At 37.8% G+C, this 18,936-nt stretch overlaps 38 non-coding genes across 38 annotated transcripts; all 38 read right to left on the bottom strand.

Moving 5' to 3' along the window:
* Positions 1 to 1,547: 1,547 nt before the first annotated feature.
* On the bottom strand, positions 1,548 to 1,657 carry trnal-caa (transfer RNA leucine (anticodon CAA)). Its single transcript has 2 exons — positions 1,620 to 1,657; positions 1,548 to 1,593 (listed from the first exon to the last, which is right to left on the bottom strand). It is a non-coding gene; the product is annotated as a tRNA-Leu (tRNA).
* Positions 1,658 to 2,206: 549 nt separating this feature from the next.
* Positions 2,207 to 2,316, bottom strand: trnal-caa (transfer RNA leucine (anticodon CAA)). The gene is made up of 2 exons: positions 2,279 to 2,316; positions 2,207 to 2,252 (listed from the first exon to the last, which is right to left on the bottom strand). It is a non-coding gene; the product is annotated as a tRNA-Leu (tRNA).
* A 549-nt stretch (positions 2,317 to 2,865) lies between these two features.
* On the bottom strand, positions 2,866 to 2,975 carry trnal-caa (transfer RNA leucine (anticodon CAA)). Its single transcript has 2 exons — positions 2,938 to 2,975; positions 2,866 to 2,911 (listed from the first exon to the last, which is right to left on the bottom strand). It is a non-coding gene; the product is annotated as a tRNA-Leu (tRNA).
* A 220-nt stretch (positions 2,976 to 3,195) lies between these two features.
* On the bottom strand, positions 3,196 to 3,305 carry trnal-caa (transfer RNA leucine (anticodon CAA)). The gene is made up of 2 exons: positions 3,268 to 3,305; positions 3,196 to 3,241 (listed from the first exon to the last, which is right to left on the bottom strand). It is a non-coding gene; the product is annotated as a tRNA-Leu (tRNA).
* A 219-nt stretch (positions 3,306 to 3,524) lies between these two features.
* trnal-caa (transfer RNA leucine (anticodon CAA)) lies at positions 3,525 to 3,634 on the bottom strand. The gene is made up of 2 exons: positions 3,597 to 3,634; positions 3,525 to 3,570 (listed from the first exon to the last, which is right to left on the bottom strand). It is a non-coding gene; the product is annotated as a tRNA-Leu (tRNA).
* Positions 3,635 to 3,853: 219 nt separating this feature from the next.
* trnal-caa (transfer RNA leucine (anticodon CAA)) lies at positions 3,854 to 3,963 on the bottom strand. The gene is made up of 2 exons: positions 3,926 to 3,963; positions 3,854 to 3,899 (listed from the first exon to the last, which is right to left on the bottom strand). It is a non-coding gene; the product is annotated as a tRNA-Leu (tRNA).
* Positions 3,964 to 4,183: 220 nt separating this feature from the next.
* Positions 4,184 to 4,293, bottom strand: trnal-caa (transfer RNA leucine (anticodon CAA)). Its single transcript has 2 exons — positions 4,256 to 4,293; positions 4,184 to 4,229 (listed from the first exon to the last, which is right to left on the bottom strand). It is a non-coding gene; the product is annotated as a tRNA-Leu (tRNA).
* A 549-nt stretch (positions 4,294 to 4,842) lies between these two features.
* On the bottom strand, positions 4,843 to 4,952 carry trnal-caa (transfer RNA leucine (anticodon CAA)). Its single transcript has 2 exons — positions 4,915 to 4,952; positions 4,843 to 4,888 (listed from the first exon to the last, which is right to left on the bottom strand). It is a non-coding gene; the product is annotated as a tRNA-Leu (tRNA).
* Positions 4,953 to 5,501: 549 nt separating this feature from the next.
* Positions 5,502 to 5,611, bottom strand: trnal-caa (transfer RNA leucine (anticodon CAA)). Its single transcript has 2 exons — positions 5,574 to 5,611; positions 5,502 to 5,547 (listed from the first exon to the last, which is right to left on the bottom strand). It is a non-coding gene; the product is annotated as a tRNA-Leu (tRNA).
* Positions 5,612 to 5,830: 219 nt separating this feature from the next.
* On the bottom strand, positions 5,831 to 5,940 carry trnal-caa (transfer RNA leucine (anticodon CAA)). The gene is made up of 2 exons: positions 5,903 to 5,940; positions 5,831 to 5,876 (listed from the first exon to the last, which is right to left on the bottom strand). It is a non-coding gene; the product is annotated as a tRNA-Leu (tRNA).
* A 220-nt stretch (positions 5,941 to 6,160) lies between these two features.
* trnal-caa (transfer RNA leucine (anticodon CAA)) lies at positions 6,161 to 6,270 on the bottom strand. The gene is made up of 2 exons: positions 6,233 to 6,270; positions 6,161 to 6,206 (listed from the first exon to the last, which is right to left on the bottom strand). It is a non-coding gene; the product is annotated as a tRNA-Leu (tRNA).
* Positions 6,271 to 6,819: 549 nt separating this feature from the next.
* On the bottom strand, positions 6,820 to 6,929 carry trnal-caa (transfer RNA leucine (anticodon CAA)). The gene is made up of 2 exons: positions 6,892 to 6,929; positions 6,820 to 6,865 (listed from the first exon to the last, which is right to left on the bottom strand). It is a non-coding gene; the product is annotated as a tRNA-Leu (tRNA).
* Positions 6,930 to 7,478: 549 nt separating this feature from the next.
* trnal-caa (transfer RNA leucine (anticodon CAA)) lies at positions 7,479 to 7,588 on the bottom strand. Its single transcript has 2 exons — positions 7,551 to 7,588; positions 7,479 to 7,524 (listed from the first exon to the last, which is right to left on the bottom strand). It is a non-coding gene; the product is annotated as a tRNA-Leu (tRNA).
* Positions 7,589 to 7,808: 220 nt separating this feature from the next.
* On the bottom strand, positions 7,809 to 7,918 carry trnal-caa (transfer RNA leucine (anticodon CAA)). The gene is made up of 2 exons: positions 7,881 to 7,918; positions 7,809 to 7,854 (listed from the first exon to the last, which is right to left on the bottom strand). It is a non-coding gene; the product is annotated as a tRNA-Leu (tRNA).
* A 220-nt stretch (positions 7,919 to 8,138) lies between these two features.
* On the bottom strand, positions 8,139 to 8,248 carry trnal-caa (transfer RNA leucine (anticodon CAA)). The gene is made up of 2 exons: positions 8,211 to 8,248; positions 8,139 to 8,184 (listed from the first exon to the last, which is right to left on the bottom strand). It is a non-coding gene; the product is annotated as a tRNA-Leu (tRNA).
* Positions 8,249 to 8,797: 549 nt separating this feature from the next.
* trnal-caa (transfer RNA leucine (anticodon CAA)) lies at positions 8,798 to 8,907 on the bottom strand. Its single transcript has 2 exons — positions 8,870 to 8,907; positions 8,798 to 8,843 (listed from the first exon to the last, which is right to left on the bottom strand). It is a non-coding gene; the product is annotated as a tRNA-Leu (tRNA).
* A 220-nt stretch (positions 8,908 to 9,127) lies between these two features.
* trnal-caa (transfer RNA leucine (anticodon CAA)) lies at positions 9,128 to 9,237 on the bottom strand. The gene is made up of 2 exons: positions 9,200 to 9,237; positions 9,128 to 9,173 (listed from the first exon to the last, which is right to left on the bottom strand). It is a non-coding gene; the product is annotated as a tRNA-Leu (tRNA).
* A 549-nt stretch (positions 9,238 to 9,786) lies between these two features.
* Positions 9,787 to 9,896, bottom strand: trnal-caa (transfer RNA leucine (anticodon CAA)). The gene is made up of 2 exons: positions 9,859 to 9,896; positions 9,787 to 9,832 (listed from the first exon to the last, which is right to left on the bottom strand). It is a non-coding gene; the product is annotated as a tRNA-Leu (tRNA).
* A 220-nt stretch (positions 9,897 to 10,116) lies between these two features.
* On the bottom strand, positions 10,117 to 10,226 carry trnal-caa (transfer RNA leucine (anticodon CAA)). Its single transcript has 2 exons — positions 10,189 to 10,226; positions 10,117 to 10,162 (listed from the first exon to the last, which is right to left on the bottom strand). It is a non-coding gene; the product is annotated as a tRNA-Leu (tRNA).
* Positions 10,227 to 10,775: 549 nt separating this feature from the next.
* On the bottom strand, positions 10,776 to 10,885 carry trnal-caa (transfer RNA leucine (anticodon CAA)). The gene is made up of 2 exons: positions 10,848 to 10,885; positions 10,776 to 10,821 (listed from the first exon to the last, which is right to left on the bottom strand). It is a non-coding gene; the product is annotated as a tRNA-Leu (tRNA).
* A 220-nt stretch (positions 10,886 to 11,105) lies between these two features.
* trnal-caa (transfer RNA leucine (anticodon CAA)) lies at positions 11,106 to 11,215 on the bottom strand. The gene is made up of 2 exons: positions 11,178 to 11,215; positions 11,106 to 11,151 (listed from the first exon to the last, which is right to left on the bottom strand). It is a non-coding gene; the product is annotated as a tRNA-Leu (tRNA).
* A 457-nt stretch (positions 11,216 to 11,672) lies between these two features.
* On the bottom strand, positions 11,673 to 11,782 carry trnal-caa (transfer RNA leucine (anticodon CAA)). The gene is made up of 2 exons: positions 11,745 to 11,782; positions 11,673 to 11,718 (listed from the first exon to the last, which is right to left on the bottom strand). It is a non-coding gene; the product is annotated as a tRNA-Leu (tRNA).
* A 220-nt stretch (positions 11,783 to 12,002) lies between these two features.
* Positions 12,003 to 12,112, bottom strand: trnal-caa (transfer RNA leucine (anticodon CAA)). Its single transcript has 2 exons — positions 12,075 to 12,112; positions 12,003 to 12,048 (listed from the first exon to the last, which is right to left on the bottom strand). It is a non-coding gene; the product is annotated as a tRNA-Leu (tRNA).
* Positions 12,113 to 12,332: 220 nt separating this feature from the next.
* Positions 12,333 to 12,442, bottom strand: trnal-caa (transfer RNA leucine (anticodon CAA)). The gene is made up of 2 exons: positions 12,405 to 12,442; positions 12,333 to 12,378 (listed from the first exon to the last, which is right to left on the bottom strand). It is a non-coding gene; the product is annotated as a tRNA-Leu (tRNA).
* A 220-nt stretch (positions 12,443 to 12,662) lies between these two features.
* On the bottom strand, positions 12,663 to 12,772 carry trnal-caa (transfer RNA leucine (anticodon CAA)). Its single transcript has 2 exons — positions 12,735 to 12,772; positions 12,663 to 12,708 (listed from the first exon to the last, which is right to left on the bottom strand). It is a non-coding gene; the product is annotated as a tRNA-Leu (tRNA).
* A 457-nt stretch (positions 12,773 to 13,229) lies between these two features.
* On the bottom strand, positions 13,230 to 13,339 carry trnal-caa (transfer RNA leucine (anticodon CAA)). Its single transcript has 2 exons — positions 13,302 to 13,339; positions 13,230 to 13,275 (listed from the first exon to the last, which is right to left on the bottom strand). It is a non-coding gene; the product is annotated as a tRNA-Leu (tRNA).
* A 550-nt stretch (positions 13,340 to 13,889) lies between these two features.
* trnal-caa (transfer RNA leucine (anticodon CAA)) lies at positions 13,890 to 13,999 on the bottom strand. Its single transcript has 2 exons — positions 13,962 to 13,999; positions 13,890 to 13,935 (listed from the first exon to the last, which is right to left on the bottom strand). It is a non-coding gene; the product is annotated as a tRNA-Leu (tRNA).
* A 220-nt stretch (positions 14,000 to 14,219) lies between these two features.
* Positions 14,220 to 14,329, bottom strand: trnal-caa (transfer RNA leucine (anticodon CAA)). The gene is made up of 2 exons: positions 14,292 to 14,329; positions 14,220 to 14,265 (listed from the first exon to the last, which is right to left on the bottom strand). It is a non-coding gene; the product is annotated as a tRNA-Leu (tRNA).
* A 549-nt stretch (positions 14,330 to 14,878) lies between these two features.
* trnal-caa (transfer RNA leucine (anticodon CAA)) lies at positions 14,879 to 14,988 on the bottom strand. The gene is made up of 2 exons: positions 14,951 to 14,988; positions 14,879 to 14,924 (listed from the first exon to the last, which is right to left on the bottom strand). It is a non-coding gene; the product is annotated as a tRNA-Leu (tRNA).
* A 220-nt stretch (positions 14,989 to 15,208) lies between these two features.
* Positions 15,209 to 15,318, bottom strand: trnal-caa (transfer RNA leucine (anticodon CAA)). Its single transcript has 2 exons — positions 15,281 to 15,318; positions 15,209 to 15,254 (listed from the first exon to the last, which is right to left on the bottom strand). It is a non-coding gene; the product is annotated as a tRNA-Leu (tRNA).
* A 549-nt stretch (positions 15,319 to 15,867) lies between these two features.
* trnal-caa (transfer RNA leucine (anticodon CAA)) lies at positions 15,868 to 15,977 on the bottom strand. Its single transcript has 2 exons — positions 15,940 to 15,977; positions 15,868 to 15,913 (listed from the first exon to the last, which is right to left on the bottom strand). It is a non-coding gene; the product is annotated as a tRNA-Leu (tRNA).
* Positions 15,978 to 16,197: 220 nt separating this feature from the next.
* Positions 16,198 to 16,307, bottom strand: trnal-caa (transfer RNA leucine (anticodon CAA)). Its single transcript has 2 exons — positions 16,270 to 16,307; positions 16,198 to 16,243 (listed from the first exon to the last, which is right to left on the bottom strand). It is a non-coding gene; the product is annotated as a tRNA-Leu (tRNA).
* A 220-nt stretch (positions 16,308 to 16,527) lies between these two features.
* On the bottom strand, positions 16,528 to 16,637 carry trnal-caa (transfer RNA leucine (anticodon CAA)). The gene is made up of 2 exons: positions 16,600 to 16,637; positions 16,528 to 16,573 (listed from the first exon to the last, which is right to left on the bottom strand). It is a non-coding gene; the product is annotated as a tRNA-Leu (tRNA).
* Positions 16,638 to 17,186: 549 nt separating this feature from the next.
* On the bottom strand, positions 17,187 to 17,296 carry trnal-caa (transfer RNA leucine (anticodon CAA)). Its single transcript has 2 exons — positions 17,259 to 17,296; positions 17,187 to 17,232 (listed from the first exon to the last, which is right to left on the bottom strand). It is a non-coding gene; the product is annotated as a tRNA-Leu (tRNA).
* Positions 17,297 to 17,516: 220 nt separating this feature from the next.
* On the bottom strand, positions 17,517 to 17,626 carry trnal-caa (transfer RNA leucine (anticodon CAA)). Its single transcript has 2 exons — positions 17,589 to 17,626; positions 17,517 to 17,562 (listed from the first exon to the last, which is right to left on the bottom strand). It is a non-coding gene; the product is annotated as a tRNA-Leu (tRNA).
* Positions 17,627 to 18,083: 457 nt separating this feature from the next.
* trnal-caa (transfer RNA leucine (anticodon CAA)) lies at positions 18,084 to 18,193 on the bottom strand. The gene is made up of 2 exons: positions 18,156 to 18,193; positions 18,084 to 18,129 (listed from the first exon to the last, which is right to left on the bottom strand). It is a non-coding gene; the product is annotated as a tRNA-Leu (tRNA).
* A 220-nt stretch (positions 18,194 to 18,413) lies between these two features.
* Positions 18,414 to 18,523, bottom strand: trnal-caa (transfer RNA leucine (anticodon CAA)). Its single transcript has 2 exons — positions 18,486 to 18,523; positions 18,414 to 18,459 (listed from the first exon to the last, which is right to left on the bottom strand). It is a non-coding gene; the product is annotated as a tRNA-Leu (tRNA).
* A 220-nt stretch (positions 18,524 to 18,743) lies between these two features.
* On the bottom strand, positions 18,744 to 18,853 carry trnal-caa (transfer RNA leucine (anticodon CAA)). Its single transcript has 2 exons — positions 18,816 to 18,853; positions 18,744 to 18,789 (listed from the first exon to the last, which is right to left on the bottom strand). It is a non-coding gene; the product is annotated as a tRNA-Leu (tRNA).
* Positions 18,854 to 18,936: the final 83 nt, after the last annotated feature.

Below are 18,936 nucleotides of genomic sequence, written 5' to 3'. Positions count from 1 at the left end.
CATTCTGACTGGTGGTATTTTTGCTTGTTAGAAATCAGACTTATTAATGATTAGGCAGTCAAAACTGAAGATTTCAAGAAAAGCAATAAACCTGAAATTACATTGTTGAAGCTTGTTCAAATATGATGTCACAGGAGTTTCTTTCTTTCTCTCATTTACTCACTATATAATGAGCTCTTGTGTTGAAAGTTCCAGCAAAACTAGATTCATTTGTTGATTGAAAACACTTGTCAGAAGTGGGATTTGAACCCACGCATCCTTTGGGAGACCAGAAATCCCAACTTTTGGAAGTTTTATCAACTTGAGTCTGGCGCCTTAGACCGCTCGGCCATTCTGACTGGTGGTATTTTTGCTTGTTAGAAATCAGACTTATTAATGATTAGGCAGTCAAAACTGAAGATTTCAAGAAAAGCAATAAACCTGAAATTACATTGTTGAAGCTTGTTCAATTATGATGTCACAGGAGTTTCTTTCTTTCTCTCATTTACTCACTATATAATGAGCTCTTGTGTTGAAAGTTCCAGCAAAACTACATTCATTTGTTGATGGAAAAACACTTGTCAGAAGTGGGATTACAACCCACGCCTCCTTTGGGAGACCAGAAAACCCAACTTTTGGAAGTTTTATCAACTTGAGTCTGGCGCCTTAGACCGCTCGGCCATTCTGACTGGTGGTATTTTTGCTTGTTAGAAATCAGTCTTATTAATGATTAGGCAGTCAAAACTGAAGATTTCAAGAAAAGCAATAAACCTGAAATTACATTGTTGAAGCTTGTTCAATTATGATGTCACAGGAGTTTCTTTCTTTCTCTCATTTACTCACTATATAATGAGCTCTTGTGTTGAAAGTTCCAGCAAAACTAGATTCATTTGTTGATTGAAAACTCTTGTCAGAAGTGGGATTTGAACCCACGCATCCTTTGGGAGACCAGAAATCCCAACTTTTGGAAGTTTTATCAACTTGAGTCTGGCGCCTTAGACCGCTCGGCCATTCTGACTGGTGGTATTTTTGCTTGTTAGAAATCAGACTTATTAATGATTAGGCAGTCAAAACTGAAGATTTCAAGAAAAGCAATAAACCTGAAATTACATTGTTGAAGCTTGTTCAATTATGATGTCACAGGAGTTTCTTTCTTTCTCTCATTTACTCACTATATAATGAGCTCTTGTGTTGAAAGTTCCAGCAAAACTACATTCATTTGTTGATGGAAAAACACTTGTCAGAAGTGGGATTACAACCCACGCCTCCTTTGGGAGACCAGAAATCCCAACTTTTGGAAGTTTTATCAACTTGAGTCTGGCGCCTTAGACCGCTCGGCCATTCTGACTGGTGGTGTTTTTGCTTGTTAGAAATCAGTCTTATTAATGATTAGGCAGTCAAAACTGAAGATTTCAAGAAAAGCAGTAAACCTGAAATTACTTTGTTGAAGTATGTTCAATTATGATGTCACAGGAGTTTCTTTCTTTCTCTCATTTACTCACTATATAATGAGCTCTTGTGTTGAAAGTTCCAGCAAAACTACATTCATTTGTTGATGGAAAAACACTTGTCAGAAGTGGGATTTGAACCCACGCCTCCTTTGGGAGACCAGAAAACCCAACTTTTGGAAGTTTTATCAACTTGAGTCTGGCGCCTTAGACCACTCGGCCATTCTGACTGCTGGTACTTTTGCTAGTTAGAAATCAGACTTATTAATGATTAGGCAGTCAAAACTGAAGATTTCAAGAAAAGCAATAAACCTGAAATTACATTGTCCAAGTATGTTCAATTATGATGTCACAGGAGTTTCTTTCTTTCTCTCATTTACTCACTATGTAATGAGCTCTTGTGTTGAATGTTCCAGCAAAACTAGAATCATTTGTTGATTGAAAAACACTTGTCAGAAGTGGGATTTGAACTCACGCCTCCTTTGGGAGACCAGAAAACCCAACTTTTGGAAGTTTTATCAACTTGAGTCTGGCGCCTTAGACCGCTCGGCCATTCTGACTGGTGGTATTTTTGCTTGTTAGAAATCAGACTTATTAATGATTAGGCAGTCAAAACTGAAGATTTCAAGAAAAGCAATAAACCTGAAATTACATTGTTGAAGCTTGTTCAATTATGATGTCACAGGAGTTTCTTTCTTTCTCTCATTTACTCACTACATAATGAGCTCTTGTGTTGAAAGTTCCAGCAAAACTAGATTCATTTGTTGATTGAAAACACTTGTCAGAAGTGGGATTTGAACCCACGCCTCCTTTGGGAGACCAGAAATCCCAACTTTTGGAAGTTTTATCAACTTGAGTCTGGCGCCTTAGACCGCTCGGCCATTCTGACTGGTGGTATTTTTGCTTGTTAGAAATCAGACTTATTAATGATTAGGCAGTCAAAACTGAAGATTTCAAGAAAAGCAATAAACCTGAAATTACATTGTTGAAGCTTGTTCAATTATGATGTCACAGGAGTTTCTTTCTTTCTCTCATTTACTCACTATGTAATGAGCTCTTGTGTTGAATGTTCCAGCAAAACTAGAATCATTTGTTGATTGAAAAACACTTGCCAGAAGTGGGATTTGAACTCACGCCTCCTTTGGGAGACCAGAAAACCCAACTTTTGGAAGTTTTATCAACTTGAGTCTGGCGCCTTAGACCGCTCGGCCATTCTGACTGGTGGTATTTTTGCTTGTTAGAAATCAGACTTATTAATGATTAGGCAGTCAAAACTGAAGATTTCAAGAAAAGCAATAAACCTGAAATTACATTGTTGAAGCTTGTTCAATTATGATGTCACAGGAGTTTCTTTCTTTCTCTCATTTACTCACTATATAATGAGCTCTTGTGTTGAAAGTTCCAGCAAAACTAGATTCATTTGTTGATTGAAAACACTTGTCAGAAGTGGGATTTGAACCCACGCCTCCTTTGGGAGACCAGAAATCCCAACTTTTGGAAGTTTTATCAACTTGAGTCTGGCGCCTTAGACCGCTCGGCCATTCTGACTGGTGGTATTTTTGCTTGTTAGAAATCAGACTTATTAATGATTAGGCAGTCAAAACTGAAGATTTCAAGAAAAGCAATAAACCTGAAATTACATTGTTGAAGCTTGTTCAATTATGATGTCACAGGAGTTTCTTTCTTTCTCTCATTTACTCACTATGTAATGAGCTCTTGTGTTGAATGTTCCAGCAAAACTAGAATCATTTGTTGATTGAAAAACACTTGTCAGAAGTGGGATTTGAACCCACGCCTCCTTTGGGAGACCAGAAATCCCAACTTTTGGAAGTTTTATCAACTTGAGTCTGGCGCCTTAGACCCCTCGGCCATTCTGACTGGTGGTATTTTTGCTTGTTAGAAATCAGACTTATTAATGATTTGGCAGTCAAAACTGAAGATTTCAAGAAAAGCAATAAACCTGAAATTACATTGTTGAAGCTTGTTCAATTATGATGTCACAGGAGTTTCTTTCTTTCTCTCATTTACTCACTATATAATGAGCTCTTGTGTTGAAAGTTCCAGCAAAACTAGATTCATTTGTTGATTGAAAACACTTGTCAGAAGTGGGATTTGAACCCACGCCTCCTTTGGGAGACCAGAAATCCCAACTTTTGGAAGTTTTATCAACTTGAGTCTGGCGCCTTAGACCGCTCGGCCATTCTGACTGGTGGTATTTTTGCTTGTTAGAAATCAGACTTATTAATGATTAGGCAGTCAAAACTGAAGATTTCAAGAAAAGCAATAAACCTGAAATTACATTGTTGAAGCTTGTTCAATTATGATGTCACAGGAGTTTCTTTCTTTCTCTCATTTACTCACTACATAATGAGCTCTTGTGTTGAAAGTTCCAGCAAAACTAGATTCATTTGTTGATTGAAAACACTTGTCAGAAGTGGGATTTGAACCCACGCCTCCTTTGGGAGACCAGAAATCCCAACTTTTGGAAGTTTTATCAACTTGAGTCTGGCGCCTTAGACCGCTCGGCCATTCTGACTGGTGGTATTTTTGCTTGTTAGAAATCAGACTTATTAATGATTAGGCAGTCAAAACTGAAGATTTCAAGAAAAGCAATAAACCTGAAATTACATTGTTGAAGCTTGTTCAATTATGATGTCACAGGAGTTTCTTTCTTTCTCTCATTTACTCACTATGTAATGAGCTCTTGTGTTGAATGTTCCAGCAAAACTAGAATCATTTGTTGATTGAAAAACACTTGTCAGAAGTGGGATTTGAACCCACGCCTCCTTTGGGAGACCAGAAATCCCAACTTTTGGAAGTTTTATCAACTTGAGTCTGGCGCCTTAGACCCCTCGGCCATTCTGACTGGTCGTGTTTTTGCTTGTTAGAAATCAGACTTATAATGATTAGGCAGTCAAAACTGAAGATTTCAAGAAAAGCAATAAACCTGAAATTACATTGTCCAAGTATGTTCAGTTATGATGTCACAGGAGTTTCTTTCTTTCTCTCATTTACTCATTATATAATGAGCTCTTGTGTTGAATGTTCCAGCAAAACTAGATTCATTTGTTGATGGAAAAACACTTGCCAGAAGTGGGATTTGAAACCACGCCTCTTTTGGGAAAACAGAAACCCCTACTTTTGGAAGTTTCATCAACTTGAGTCTGGCGCCTTAGACCGCTCGGCCATTCTGACTGGTGGTATTTTTGCTTGTTAGAAATCAGTCTTATTAATGATTAGGCAGTCAAAACGGAAGATTTCAAGAAAAGCAATAAACCTGAAATTACTTTGTTGAAGTATGTTCAATTATGATGTCACAGGAGTTTCTTTCTTTCTCTCATTTACTCACTATATAATGAGCTCTTGTGTTGAAAGTTCCAGCAAAACTACATTCATTTGTTGATGGAAAAACACTTGTCAGAAGTGGGATTTGAACCCACGCCTCCTTTGGGAGACCAGAAAACCCAACTTTTGGAAGTTTTATCAACTTGAGTCTGGCGCCTTAGACCGCTCGGCCATTCTGACTGCTGGTACTTTTGCTAGTTAGAAATCAGACTTATTAATGATTAGGCAGTCAAAACTGAAGATTTCAAGAAAAGCAATAAACCTGAAATTACATTGTTGAAGCTTGTTCAATTATGATGTCACAGGAGTTTCTTTCTTTCTCTCATTTACTCACTATGTAATGAGCTCTTGTGTTGAATGTTCCAGCAAAACTAGAATCATTTGTTGATTGAAAAACACTTGCCAGAAGTGGGATTTGAACTCACGCCTCCTTTGGGAGACCAGAAAACCCAACTTTTGGAAGTTTTATCAACTTGAGTCTGGCGCCTTAGACCGCTCGGCCATTCTGACTGGTGGTATTTTTGCTTGTTAGAAATCAGACTTATTAATGATTAGGCAGTCAAAACTGAAGATTTCAAGAAAAGCAATAAACCTGAAATTACATTGTTGAAGCTTGTTCAATTATGATGTCACAGGAGTTTCTTTCTTTCTCTCATTTACTCACTATATAATGAGCTCTTGTGTTGAAAGTTCCAGCAAAACTAGATTCATTTGTTGATTGAAAACACTTGTCAGAAGTGGGATTTGAACCCACGCCCCCTTTGGGAGACCAGAAATCCCAACTTTTGGAAGTTTTATCAACTTGAGTCTGGCGCCTTAGACCGCTCGGCCATTCTGACTGGTGGTATTTTTGCTTGTTAGAAATCAGACTTATTAATGATTAGGCAGTCAAAACTGAAGATTTCAAGAAAAGCAATAAACCTGAAATTACATTGTTGAAGCTTGTTCAATTATGATGTCACAGGAGTTTCTTTCTTTCTCTCATTTACTCACTACATAATGAGCTCTTGTGTTGAAAGTTCCAGCAAAACTAGATTCATTTGTTGATTGAAAACACTTGTCAGAAGTGGGATTTGAACCCACGCCTCCTTTGGGAGACCAGAAATCCCAACTTTTGGAAGTTTTATCAACTTGAGTCTGGCGCCTTAGACCGCTCGGCCATTCTGACTGGTGGTATTTTTGCTTGTTAGAAATCAGACTTATTAATGATTAGGCAGTCAAAACTGAAGATTTCAAGAAAAGCAATAAACCTGAAATTACATTGTTGAAGCTTGTTCAATTATGATGTCACAGGAGTTTCTTTCTTTCTCTCATTTACTCACTATGTAATGAGCTCTTGTGTTGAATGTTCCAGCAAAACTAGAATCATTTGTTGATTGAAAAACACTTGTCAGAAGTGGGATTTGAACCCACGCCTCCTTTGGGAGACCAGAAATCCCAACTTTTGGAAGTTTTATCAACTTGAGTCTGGCGCCTTAGACCCCTCGGCCATTCTGACTGGTCGTGTTTTTGCTTGTTAGAAATCAGACTTATAATGATTAGGCAGTCAAAACTGAAGATTTCAAGAAAAGCAATAAACCTGAAATTACATTGTCCAAGTATGTTCAATTATGATGTCACAGGAGTTTCTTTCTTTCTCTCATTTACTCATTATATAATGAGCTCTTGTGTTGAATGTTCCAGCAAAACTAGATTCATTTGTTGATGGAAAAACACTTGCCAGAAGTGGGATTTGAAACCACGCCTCTTTTGGGAAAACAGAAACCCCTACTTTTGGAAGTTTCATCAACTTGAGTCTGGCGCCTTAGACCGCTCGGCCATTCTGACTGGTGGTATTTTTGCTTGTTAGAAATCAGTCTTATTAATGATTAGGCAGTCAAAACGGAAGATTTCAAGAAAAGCAATAAACCTGAAATTACTTTGTTGAAGTATGTTCAATTATGATGTCACAGGAGTTTCTTTCTTTCTCTCATTTACTCACTATATAATGAGCTCTTGTGTTGAAAGTTCCAGCAAAACTACATTCATTTGTTGATGGAAAAACACTTGTCAGAAGTGGGATTTGAACCCACGCCTCCTTTGGGAGACCAGAAAACCCAACTTTTGGAAGTTTTATCAACTTGAGTCTGGCGCCTTAGACCGCTCGGCCATTCTGACTGCTGGTACTTTTGCTAGTTAGAAATCAGACTTATTAATGATTAGGCAGTCAAAACTGAAGATTTCAAGAAAAGCAATAAACCTGAAATTACATTGTCCAAGTATGTTCAATTATGATGTCACAGGAGTTTCTTTCTTTCTCTCATTTACTCACTATGTAATGAGCTCTTGTGTTGAATGTTCCAGCAAAACTAGAATCATTTGTTGATTGAAAAACACTTGTCAGAAGTGGGATTTGAACTCACGCCTCCTTTGGGAGACCAGAAAACCCAACTTTTGGAAGTTTTATCAACTTGAGTCTGGCGCCTTAGACCGCTCTGCCATTCTGACTGGTGGTATTTTTGCTTGTTAGAAATCAGACTTATTAATGATTAGGCAGTCAAAACTGAAGATTTCAAGAAAAGCAATAAACCTGAAATTACATTGTTGAAGCTTGTTCAATTATGATGTCACAGGAGTTTCTTTCTTTCTCTCATTTACTCACTATATAATGAGCTCTTGTGTTGAAAGTTCCAGCAAAACTAGATTCATTTGTTGATTGAAAACACTTGTCAGAAGTGGGATTTGAACCCACGCCTCCTTTGGGAGACCAGAAATCCCAACTTTTGGAAGTTTTATCAACTTGAGTCTGGCGCCTTAGACCCCTCGGCCATTCTGACTGGTGGTATTTTTGCTTGTTAGAAATCAGACTTATTAATGATTAGGCAGTCAAAACTGAAGATTTCAAGAAAAGCAATAAACCTGAAATTACATTGTTGAAGCTTGTTCAATTATGATGTCACAGGAGTTTCTTTCTTTCTCTCATTTACTCACTATATAATGAGCTCTTGTGTTGAAAGTTCCAGCAAAACTACATTCATTTGTTGATGGAAAAATACTTGTCAGAAGTGGGATTAGAACCCACGCCTCCTTTGGGAGACCAGAAAACCCAACTTTTGGAAGTTTTATCAACTTGAGTCTGGCGCCTTAGACCGCTCGGCCATTCTGACTGGTGGTATTTTTGCTTGTTAGAAATCAGTCTTATTAATGATTAGGCAGTCAAAACTGAAGATTTCAAGAAAAGCAATAAACCTGAAATTACTTTGTTGAAGTATGTTCAATTATGATGTCACAGGAGTTTCTTTCTTTCTCTCATTTACTCACTATATAATGAGCTCTTGTGTTGAAAGTTCCAGCAAAACTACATTCATTTGTTGATGGAAAAACACTTGTCAGAAGTGGGATTTGAACCCACGCCTCCTTTGGGAGACCAGAAAACCCAACTTTTGGAAGTTTTATCAACTTGAGTCTGGCGCCTTAGACCGCTCGGCCATTCTGACTGCTGGTACTTTTGCTAGTTAGAAATCAGACTTATTAATGATTAGGCAGTCAAAACTGAAGATTTCAAGAAAAGCAATAAACCTGAAATTACATTGTCCAAGTATGTTCAATTATGATGTCACAGGAGTTTCTTTCTTTCTCTCATTTACTCACTATGTAATGAGCTCTTGTGTTGAATGTTCCAGCAAAACTAGAATCATTTGTTGATTGAAAAACACTTGTCAGAAGTGGGATTTGAACTCACGCCTCCTTTGGGAGACCAGAAAACCCAACTTTTGGAAGTTTTATCAACTTGAGTCTGGCGCCTTAGACCGCTCGGCCATTCTGACTGGTGGTATTTTTGCTTGTTAGAAATCAGACTTATTAATGATTAGGCAGTCAAAACTGAAGATTTCAAGAAAAGCAATAAACCTGAAATTACATTGTTGAAGCTTGTTCAATTATGATGTCACAGGAGTTTCTTTCTTTCTCTCATTTACTCACTATATAATGAGCTCTTGTGTTGAAAGTTCCAGCAAAACTAGATTCATTTGTTGATTGAAAACACTTGTCAGAAGTGGGATTTGAACCCACACCTCCTTTGGGAGACCAGAAATCCCAACTTTTGGAAGTTTTATCAACTTGAGTCTGGCGCCTTAGACCGCTCGGCCATTCTGACTGGTGGTATTTTTGCTTGTTAGAAATCAGACTTATTAATGATTAGGCAGTCAAAACTGAAGATTTCAAGAAAAGCAATAAACCTGAAATTACATTGTTGAAGCTTGTTCAATTATGATGTCACAGGAGTTTCTTTCTTTCTCTCATTTACTCACTATATAATGAGCTCTTGTGTTGAAAGTTCCAGCAAAACTACATTCATTTGTTGATGGAAAAACACTTGTCAGAAGTGGGATTTGAACCCACGCCTCCTTTGGGAGACCAGAAAACCCAACTTTTGGAAGTTTTATCAACTTGAGTCTGGCGCCTTAGACCGCTCGGCCATTCTGACTGCTGGTACTTTTGCTAGTTAGAAATCAGACTTATTAATGATTAGGCAGTCAAAACTGAAGATTTCAAGAAAAGCAATAAACCTGAAATTACATTGTCCAAGTATGTTCAATTATGATGTCACAGGAGTTTCTTTCTTTCTCTCATTTACTCACTATGTAATGAGCTCTTGTGTTGAATGTTCCAGCAAAACTAGAATCATTTGTTGATTGAAAAACACTTGTCAGAAGTGGGATTTGAACTCACGCCTCCTTTGGGAGACCAGAAAACCCAACTTTTGGAAGTTTTATCAACTTGAGTCTGGCGCCTTAGACCGCTCGGCCATTCTGACTGGTGGTATTTTTGCTTGTTAGAAATCAGACTTATTAATGATTAGGCAGTCAAAACTGAAGATTTCAAGAAAAGCAATAAACCTGAAATTACATTGTTGAAGCTTGTTCAATTATGATGTCACAGGAGTTTCTTTCTTTCTCTCATTTACTCACTATATAATGAGCTCTTGTGTTGAAAGTTCCAGCAAAACTAGATTCATTTGTTGATTGAAAACACTTGTCAGAAGTGGGATTTGAACCCACGCCTCCTTTGGGAGACCAGAAATCCCAACTTTTGGAAGTTTTATCAACTTGAGTCTGGCGCCTTAGACCGCTCGGCCATTCTGACTGGTGGTATTTTTGCTTGTTAGAAATCAGACTTATTAATGATTAGGCAGTCAAAACTGAAGATTTCAAGAAAAGCAATAAACCTGAAATTACATTGTTGAAGCTTGTTCAATTATGATGTCACAGGAGTTTCTTTCTTTCTCTCATTTACTCACTATATAATGAGCTCTTGTGTTGAAAGTTCCAGCAAAACTACATTCATTTGTTGATGGAAAAACACTTGTCAGAAGTGGGATTTGAACCCACGCCTCCTTTGGGAGACCAGAAAACCCAACTTTTGGAAGTTTTATCAACTTGAGTCTGGCGCCTTAGACCGCTCGGCCATTCTGACTGCTGGTACTTTTGCTAGTTAGAAATCAGACTTATTAATGATTAGGCAGTCAAAACTGAAGATTTCAAGAAAAGCAATAAACCTGAAATTACATTGTCCAAGTATGTTCAATTATGATGTCACAGGAGTTTCTTTCTTTCTCTCATTTACTCACTATGTAATGAGCTCTTGTGTTGAATGTTCCAGCAAAACTAGAATCATTTGTTGATTGAAAAACACTTGTCAGAAGTGGGATTTGAACTCACGCCTCCTTTGGGAGACCAGAAAACCCAACTTTTGGAAGTTTTATCAACTTGAGTCTGGCGCCTTAGACCGCTCGGCCATTCTGACTGGTGGTATTTTTGCTTGTTAGAAATCAGACTTATTAATGATTAGGCAGTCAAAACTGAAGATTTCAAGAAAAGCAATAAACCTGAAATTACATTGTTGAAGCTTGTTCAATTATGATGTCACAGGAGTTTCTTTCTTTCTCTCATTTACTCACTATATAATGAGCTCTTGTGTTGAAAGTTCCAGCAAAACTAGATTCATTTGTTGATTGAAAACACTTGTCAGAAGTGGGATTTGAACCCACGCCTCCTTTGGGAGACCAGAAATCCCAACTTTTGGAAGTTTTATCAACTTGAGTCTGGCGCCTTAGACCGCTCGGCCATTCTGACTGGTGGTATTTTTGCTTGTTAGAAATCAGACTTATTAATGATTAGGCAGTCAAAACTGAAGATTTCAAGAAAAGCAATAAACCTGAAATTACATTGTTGAAGCTTGTTCAATTATGATGTCACAGGAGTTTCTTTCTTTCTCTCATTTACTCACTATGTAATGAGCTCTTGTGTTGAATGTTCCAGCAAAACTAGAATCATTTGTTGATTGAAAAACACTTGTCAGAAGTGGGATTTGAACCCACGCCTCCTTTGGGAGACCAGAAATCCCAACTTTTGGAAGTTTTATCAACTTGAGTCTGGCGCCTTAGACCCCTCGGCCATTCTGACTGGTCGTGTTTTTGCTTGTTAGAAATCAGACTTATAATGATTAGGCAGTCAAAACTGAAGATTTCAAGAAAAGCAATAAACCTGAAATTACATTGTCCAAGTATGTTCAATTATGATGTCACAGGAGTTTCTTTCTTTCTCTCATTTACTCATTATATAATGAGCTCTTGTGTTGAATGTTCCAGCAAAACTAGATTCATTTGTTGATGGAAAAACACTTGCCAGAAGTGGGATTTGAAACCACGCCTCTTTTGGGAAAACAGAAACCCCTACTTTTGGAAGTTTCATCAACTTGAGTCTGGCGCCTTAGACCGCTCGGCCATTCTGACTGGAGTTGAACCTTGTTCACTTATAATGTCACAAGAGTTTCTTTATTTCTCTCATTTACTCATTATATAATGAGCTATTGTGTTTGTAGTTCTATCAAAACTAGATTCATTTGTTGATTGAAAACACTTGTCAGAAGTGGGATTTGAACCCACGCCTCCTTTGGGAGACCAGAAATCCCAACTTTTGGAAGTTTTATCAACTTGAGTCTGGCGCCTTAGACCCCTCGGCCATTCTGACTGGTGGTATTTTTGCTTGTTAGAAATCAGACTTATTAATGATTAGGCAGTCAAAACTGAAGATTTCAAGAAAAGCAATAAACCTGAAATTACATTGTTGAAGCTTGTTCAATTATGATGTCACAGGAGTTTCTTTCTTTCTCTCATTTACTCACTATATAATGAGCTCTTGTGTTGAAAGTTCCAGCAAAACTACATTCATTTGTTGATGGAAAAATACTTGTCAGAAGTGGGATTAGAACCCACGCCTCCTTTGGGAGACCAGAAAACCCAACTTTTGGAAGTTTTATCAACTTGAGTCTGGCGCCTTAGACCGCTCGGCCATTCTGACTGGTGGTATTTTTGCTTGTTAGAAATCAGTCTTATTAATGATTAGGCAGTCAAAACTGAAGATTTCAAGAAAAGCAATAAACCTGAAATTACTTTGTTGAAGTATGTTCAATTATGATGTCACAGGAGTTTCTTTCTTTCTCTCATTTACTCACTATATAATGAGCTCTTGTGTTGAAAGTTCCAGCAAAACTACATTCATTTGTTGATGGAAAAACACTTGTCAGAAGTGGGATTTGAACCCACGCCTCCTTTGGGAGACCAGAAAACCCAACTTTTGGAAGTTTTATCAACTTGAGTCTGGCGCCTTAGACCGCTCGGCCATTCTGACTGCTGGTACTTTTGCTAGTTAGAAATCAGACTTATTAATGATTAGGCAGTCAAAACTGAAGATTTCAAGAAAAGCAATAAACCTGAAATTACATTGTTGAAGCTTGTTCAATTATGATGTCACAGGAGTTTCTTTCTTTCTCTCATTTACTCACTATGTAATGAGCTCTTGTGTTGAATGTTCCAGCAAAACTAGAATCATTTGTTGATTGAAAAACACTTGTCAGAAGTGGGATTTGAACCCACGCCTCCTTTGGGAGACCAGAAATCCCAACTTTTGGAAGTTTTATCAACTTGAGTCTGGCGCCTTAGACCCCTCGGCCATTCTGACTGGTCGTGTTTTTGCTTGTTAGAAATCAGACTTATAATGATTAGGCAGTCAAAACTGAAGATTTCAAGAAAAGCAATAAACCTGAAATTACATTGTCCAAGTATGTTCAATTATGATGTCACAGGAGTTTCTTTCTTTCTCTCATTTACTCATTATATAATGAGCTCTTGTGTTGAATGTTCCAGCAAAACTAGATTCATTTGTTGATGGAAAAACACTTGCCAGAAGTGGGATTTGAAACCACGCCTCTTTTGGGAAAACAGAAACCCCTACTTTTGGAAGTTTCATCAACTTGAGTCTGGCGCCTTAGACCGCTCGGCCATTCTGACTGGAGTTGAACCTTGTTCACTTATAATGTCACAAGAGTTTCTTTATTTCTCTCATTTACTCATTATATAATGAGCTATTGTGTTTGTAGTTCTATCAAAACTAGATTCATTTGTTGATTGAAAACACTTGTCAGAAGTGGGATTTGAACCCACGCCTCCTTTGGGAGACCAGAAATCCCAACTTTTGGAAGTTTTATCAACTTGAGTCTGGCGCCTTAGACCCCTCGGCCATTCTGACTGGTGGTATTTTTGCTTGTTAGAAATCAGACTTATTAATGATTAGGCAGTCAAAACTGAAGATTTCAAGAAAAGCAATAAACCTGAAATTACATTGTTGAAGCTTGTTCAATTATGATGTCACAGGAGTTTCTTTCTTTCTCTCATTTACTCACTATATAATGAGCTCTTGTGTTGAAAGTTCCAGCAAAACTACATTCATTTGTTGATGGAAAAATACTTGTCAGAAGTGGGATTAGAACCCATGCCTCCTTTGGGAGACCAGAAAACCCAACTTTTGGAAGTTTTATCAACTTGAGTCTGGCGCCTTAGACCGCTCGGCCATTCTGACTGGTGGTATTTTTGCTTGTTAGAAATCAGTCTTATTAATGATTAGGCAGTCAAAACTGAAGATTTCAAGAAAAGCAATAAACCTGAAATTACTTTGTTGAAGTATGTTCAATTATGATGTCACAGGAGTTTCTTTCTTTCTCTCATTTACTCACTATATAATGAGCTCTTGTGTTGAAAGTTCCAGCAAAACTACATTCATTTGTTGATGGAAAAACACTTGTCAGAAGTGGGATTTGAACCCACGCCTCCTTTGGGAGACCAGAAAACCCAACTTTTGGAAGTTTTATCAACTTGAGTCTGGCGCCTTAGACCGCTCGGCCATTCTGACTGCTGGTACTTTTGCTAGTTAGAAATCAGACTTATTAATGATTAGGCAGTCAAAACTGAAGATTTCAAGAAAAGCAATAAACCTGAAATTACATTGTCCAAGTATGTTCAATTATGATGTCACAGGAGTTTCTTTCTTTCTCTCATTTACTCACTATATAATGAGCTCTTGTGTTGAAAGTTCCAGCAAAACTACATTCATTTGTTGATGGAAAAACACTTGTCAGAAGTGGGATTTGAACCCACGCCTCCTTTGGGAGACCAGAAAACCCAACTTTTGGAAGTTTTATCAACTTGAGTCTGGCGCCTTAGACCGCTCGGCCATTCTGACTGCTGGTACTTTTGCTAGTTAGAAATCAGACTTATTAATGATTAGGCAGTCAAAACTGAAGATTTCAAGAAAAGCAATAAACCTGAAATTACATTGTCCAAGTATGTTCAATTATGATGTCACAGGAGTTTCTTTCTTTCTCTCATTTACTCACTATGTAATGAGCTCTTGTGTTGAATGTTCCAGCAAAACTAGAATCATTTGTTGATTGAAAAACACTTGTCAGAAGTGGGATTTGAACTCACGCCTCCTTTGGGAGACCAGAAAACCCAACTTTTGGAAGTTTTATCAACTTGAGTCTGGCGCCTTAGACCGCTCTGCCATTCTGACTGGTGGTATTTTTGCTTGTTAGAAATCAGACTTATTAATGATTAGGCAGTCAAAACTGAAGATTTCAAGAAAAGCAATAAACCTGAAATTACATTGTTGAAGCTTGTTCAATTATGATGTCACAGGAGTTTCTTTCTTTCTCTCATTTACTCACTATATAATGAGCTCTTGTGTTGAAAGTTCCAGCAAAACTAGATTCATTTGTTGATTGAAAACACTTGTCAGAAGTGGGATTTGAACCCACGCCTCCTTTGGGAGACCAGAAATCCCAACTTTTGGAAGTTTTATCAACTTGAGTCTGGCGCCTTAGACCCCTCGGCCATTCTGACTGGTGGTATTTTTGCTTGTTAGAAATCAGACTTATTAATGATTAGGCAGTCAAAACTGAAGATTTCAAGAAAAGCAATAAACCTGAAATTACTTTGTTGAAGTATGTTCAATTATGATGTCACAGGAGTTTCTTTCTTTCTCTCATTTACTCACTATATAATGAGCTCTTGTGTTGAAAGTTCCAGCAAAACTACATTCATTTGTTGATGGAAAAACACTTGTCAGAAGTGGGATTTGAACCCACGCCTCCTTTGGGAGACCAGAAAACCCAACTTTTGGAAGTTTTATCAACTTGAGTCTGGCGCCTTAGACCGCTCGGCCATTCTGACTGCTGGTACTTTTGCTAGTTAGAAATCAGACTTATTAATGATTAGGCAGTCAAAACTGAAGATTTCAAGAAAAGCAATAAACCTGAAATTACATTGTCCAAGTATGTTCAATTATGATGTCACAGGAGTTTCTTTCTTTCTCTCATTTACTCACTATGTAATGAGCTCTTGTGTTGAATGTTCCAGCAAAACTAGAATCATTTGTTGATTGAAAAACACTTGTCAGAAGTGGGATTTGAACTCACGCCTCCTTTGGGAGACCAGAAAACCCAACTTTTGGAAGTTTTATCAACTTGAGTCTGGCGCCTTAGACCGCTCGGCCATTCTGACTGGTGGTATTTTTGCTTGTTAGAAATCAGACTTATTAATGATTAGGCAGTCAAAACTGAAGATTTCAAGAAAAGCAATAAACCTGAAATTACATTGTTGAAGCTTGTTCAATTATGATGTCACAGGAGTTTCTTTCTTTCTCTCATTTACTCACTATATAATGAGCTCTTGTGTTGAAAGTTCCAGCAAAACTAGATTCATTTGTTGATTGAAAACACTTGTCAGAAGTGGGATTTGAACCCACGCCTCCTTTGGGAGACCAGAAATCCCAACTTTTGGAAGTTTTATCAACTTGAGTCTGGCGCCTTAGACCGCTCGGCCATTCTGACTGGTGGTATTTTTGCATGTTAGAAATCAGTCTTATTAATGATTAGGCAGTCAAAACTGAAGATTTCAAGAAAAGCAATAAACCTGAAATTACTTTGTTGAAGTATGTTCAATTATGATGTCACAGGAGTTTCTTTCTTTCTCTCATTTACTCACTATATAATGAGCTCTTGTGTTGAAAGTTCCAGCAAAACTACATTCATTTGTTGATGGAAAAACACTTGTCAGAAGTGGGATTTGAACCCACGCCTCCTTTGGGAGACCAGAAAACCCAACTTTTGGAAGTTTTATCAACTTGAGTCTGGCGCCTTAGACCGCTCGGCCATTCTGACTGCTGGTACTTTTGCTAGTTAGAAATCAGACTTATTAATGATTAGGCAGTCAAAACTGAAGATTTCAAGAAAAGCAATAAACCTGAAATTACATTGTCCAAGTATGTTCAATTATGATGTCACAGGAGTTTCTTTCTTTCTCTCATTTACTCACTATATAATGAGCTCTTGTGTTGAAAGTTCCAGCAAAACTACATTCATTTGTTGATGGAAAAACACTTGTCAGAAGTGGGATTTGAACCCACGCCTCCTTTGGGAGACCAGAAAACCCAACTTTTGGAAGTTTTATCAACTTGAGTCTGGCGCCTTAGACCGCTCGGCCATTCTGACTGCTGGTACTTTTGCTAGTTAGAAATCAGACTTATTAATGATTAGGCAGTCAAAACTGAAGATTTCAAGAAAAGCAATAAACCTGAAATTACATTGTCCAAGTATGTTCAATTATGATGTCACAGGAGTTTCTTTCTTTCTCTCATTTACTCACTATGTAATGAGCTCTTGTGTTGAATGTTCCAGCAAAACTAGAATCATTTGTTGATTGAAAAACACTTGTCAGAAGTGGGATTTGAACTCACGCCTCCTTTGGGAGACCAGAAAACCCAACTTTTGGAAGTTTTATCAACTTGAGTCTGGCGCCTTAGACCGCTCGGCCATTCTGACTGGTGGTATTTTTGCTTGTTAGAAATCAGACTTATTAATGATTAGGCAGTCAAAACTGAAGATTTCAAGAAAAGCAATAAACCTGAAATTACATTGTTGAAGCTTGTTCAATTATGATGTCACAGGAGTTTCTTTCTTTCTCTCATTTACTCACTATATAATGAGCTCTTGTGTTGAAAGTTCCAGCAAAACTAGATTCATTTGTTGATTGAAAACACTTGTCAGAAGTGGGATTTGAACCCACGCCTCCTTTGGGAGACCAGAAATCCCAACTTTTTGAAGTTTTATCAACTTGAGTCTGGCGCCTTAGACCGCTCGGCCATTCTGACTGGTGGTATTTTTGCTTGTTAGAAATCAGACTTATTAATGATTAGGCAGTCAAAACTGAAGATTTCAAGAAAAGCAATAAACCTGAAATTACATTGTTGAAGCTTGTTCAATTATGATGTCACAGGAGTTTCTTTCTTTCTCTCATTTACTCACTATGTAATGAGCTCTTGTGTTGAATGTTCCAGCAAAACTAGAATCATTTGTTGATTGAAAAACACTTGTCAGAAGTGGGATTTGAACCCACGCCTCCTTTGGGAGACCAGAAATCCCAACTTTTGGAAGTTTTATCAACTTGAGTCTGGCGCCTTAGACCCCTCGGCCATTCTGACTGGTCGTGTTTTTGCTTGTTAGAAATCAGACTTATAATGATTAGGCAGTCAAAACTGAAGATTTCAAGAAAAGCAATAAACCTGAAATTACATTGTCCAAGTATGTTCAATTATGATGTCACAGGAGTTTCTTTCTTTCTCTCATTTACTCATTATATAATGAGCTCTTGTGTTGAATGTTCCAGCAAAACTAGATTCATTTGTTGATGGAAAAACACTTGCCAGGAGTGGGATTTGAAACCACGCCTCTTTTGGGAAAACAGAAACCCCTACTTTTGGAAGTTTCATCAACTTGAGTCTGGCGCCTTAGACCGCTCGGCCATTCTGACTGGAGTTGAACCTTGTTCACTTATAATGTCACAAGAGTTTCTTTATTTCTCTCATTTACTCATTATATAATGAGCTATTGTGTTTGTAGTTCTATCAAAACTAGATTCATTTGTTGATTGAAAACACTTGTCAGAAGTGGGATTTGAACCCACGCCTCCTTTGGGAGACCAGAAATCCCAACTTTTGGAAGTTTTATCAACTTGAGTCTGGCGCCTTAGACCCCTCGGCCATTCTGACTGGTGGTATTTTTGCTTGTTAGAAATCAGACTTATTAATGATTAGGCAGTCAAAACTGAAGATTTCAAGAAAAGCAATAAACCTGAAATTACATTGTTGAAGCTTGTTCAATTATGATGTCACAGGAGTTTCTTTCTTTCTCTCATTTACTCACTATATAATGAGCTCTTGTGTTGAAAGTTCCAGCAAAACTACATTCATTTGTTGATGGAAAAATACTTGTCAGAAGTGGGATTAGAACCCACGCCTCCTTTGGGAGACCAGAAAACCCAACTTTTGGAAGTTTTATCAACTTGAGTCTGGCGCCTTAGACCGCTCGGCCATTCTGACTGGTGGTATTTTTGCTTGTTAGAAATCAGTCTTATTAATGATTAGGCAGTCAAAACTGAAGATTTCAAGAAAAGCAATAAACCTGAAATTACTTTGTTGAAGTATGTTCAATTATGATGTCACAGGAGTTTCTTTCTTTCTCTCATTTACTCACTATATAATGAGCTCTTGTGTTGAAAGTTCCAGCAAAACTACATTCATTTGTTGATGGAAAAACACTTGTCAGAAGTGGGATTTGAACCCACGCCTCCTTTGGGAGACCAGAAAACCCAACTTTTGGAAGTTTTATCAACTTGAGTCTGGCGCCTTAGACCGCTCGGCCATTCTGACTGCTGGTACTTTTGCTAGTTAGAAATCAGACTTATTAATGATTAGGCAGTCAAAACTGAAGATTTCAAGAAAAGCAATAAACC

Source organism: Brachyhypopomus gauderio, unplaced genomic scaffold (genome assembly GCF_052324685.1).
Source record: "Brachyhypopomus gauderio isolate BG-103 unplaced genomic scaffold, BGAUD_0.2 sc173, whole genome shotgun sequence".
Classification (NCBI taxonomy): Eukaryota; Metazoa; Chordata; class Actinopteri; order Gymnotiformes; family Hypopomidae; genus Brachyhypopomus; species Brachyhypopomus gauderio.
The sequence above is the reverse complement of the archived record's forward strand: the minus strand, read 5'-3'. Positions and strand labels throughout refer to the sequence as shown.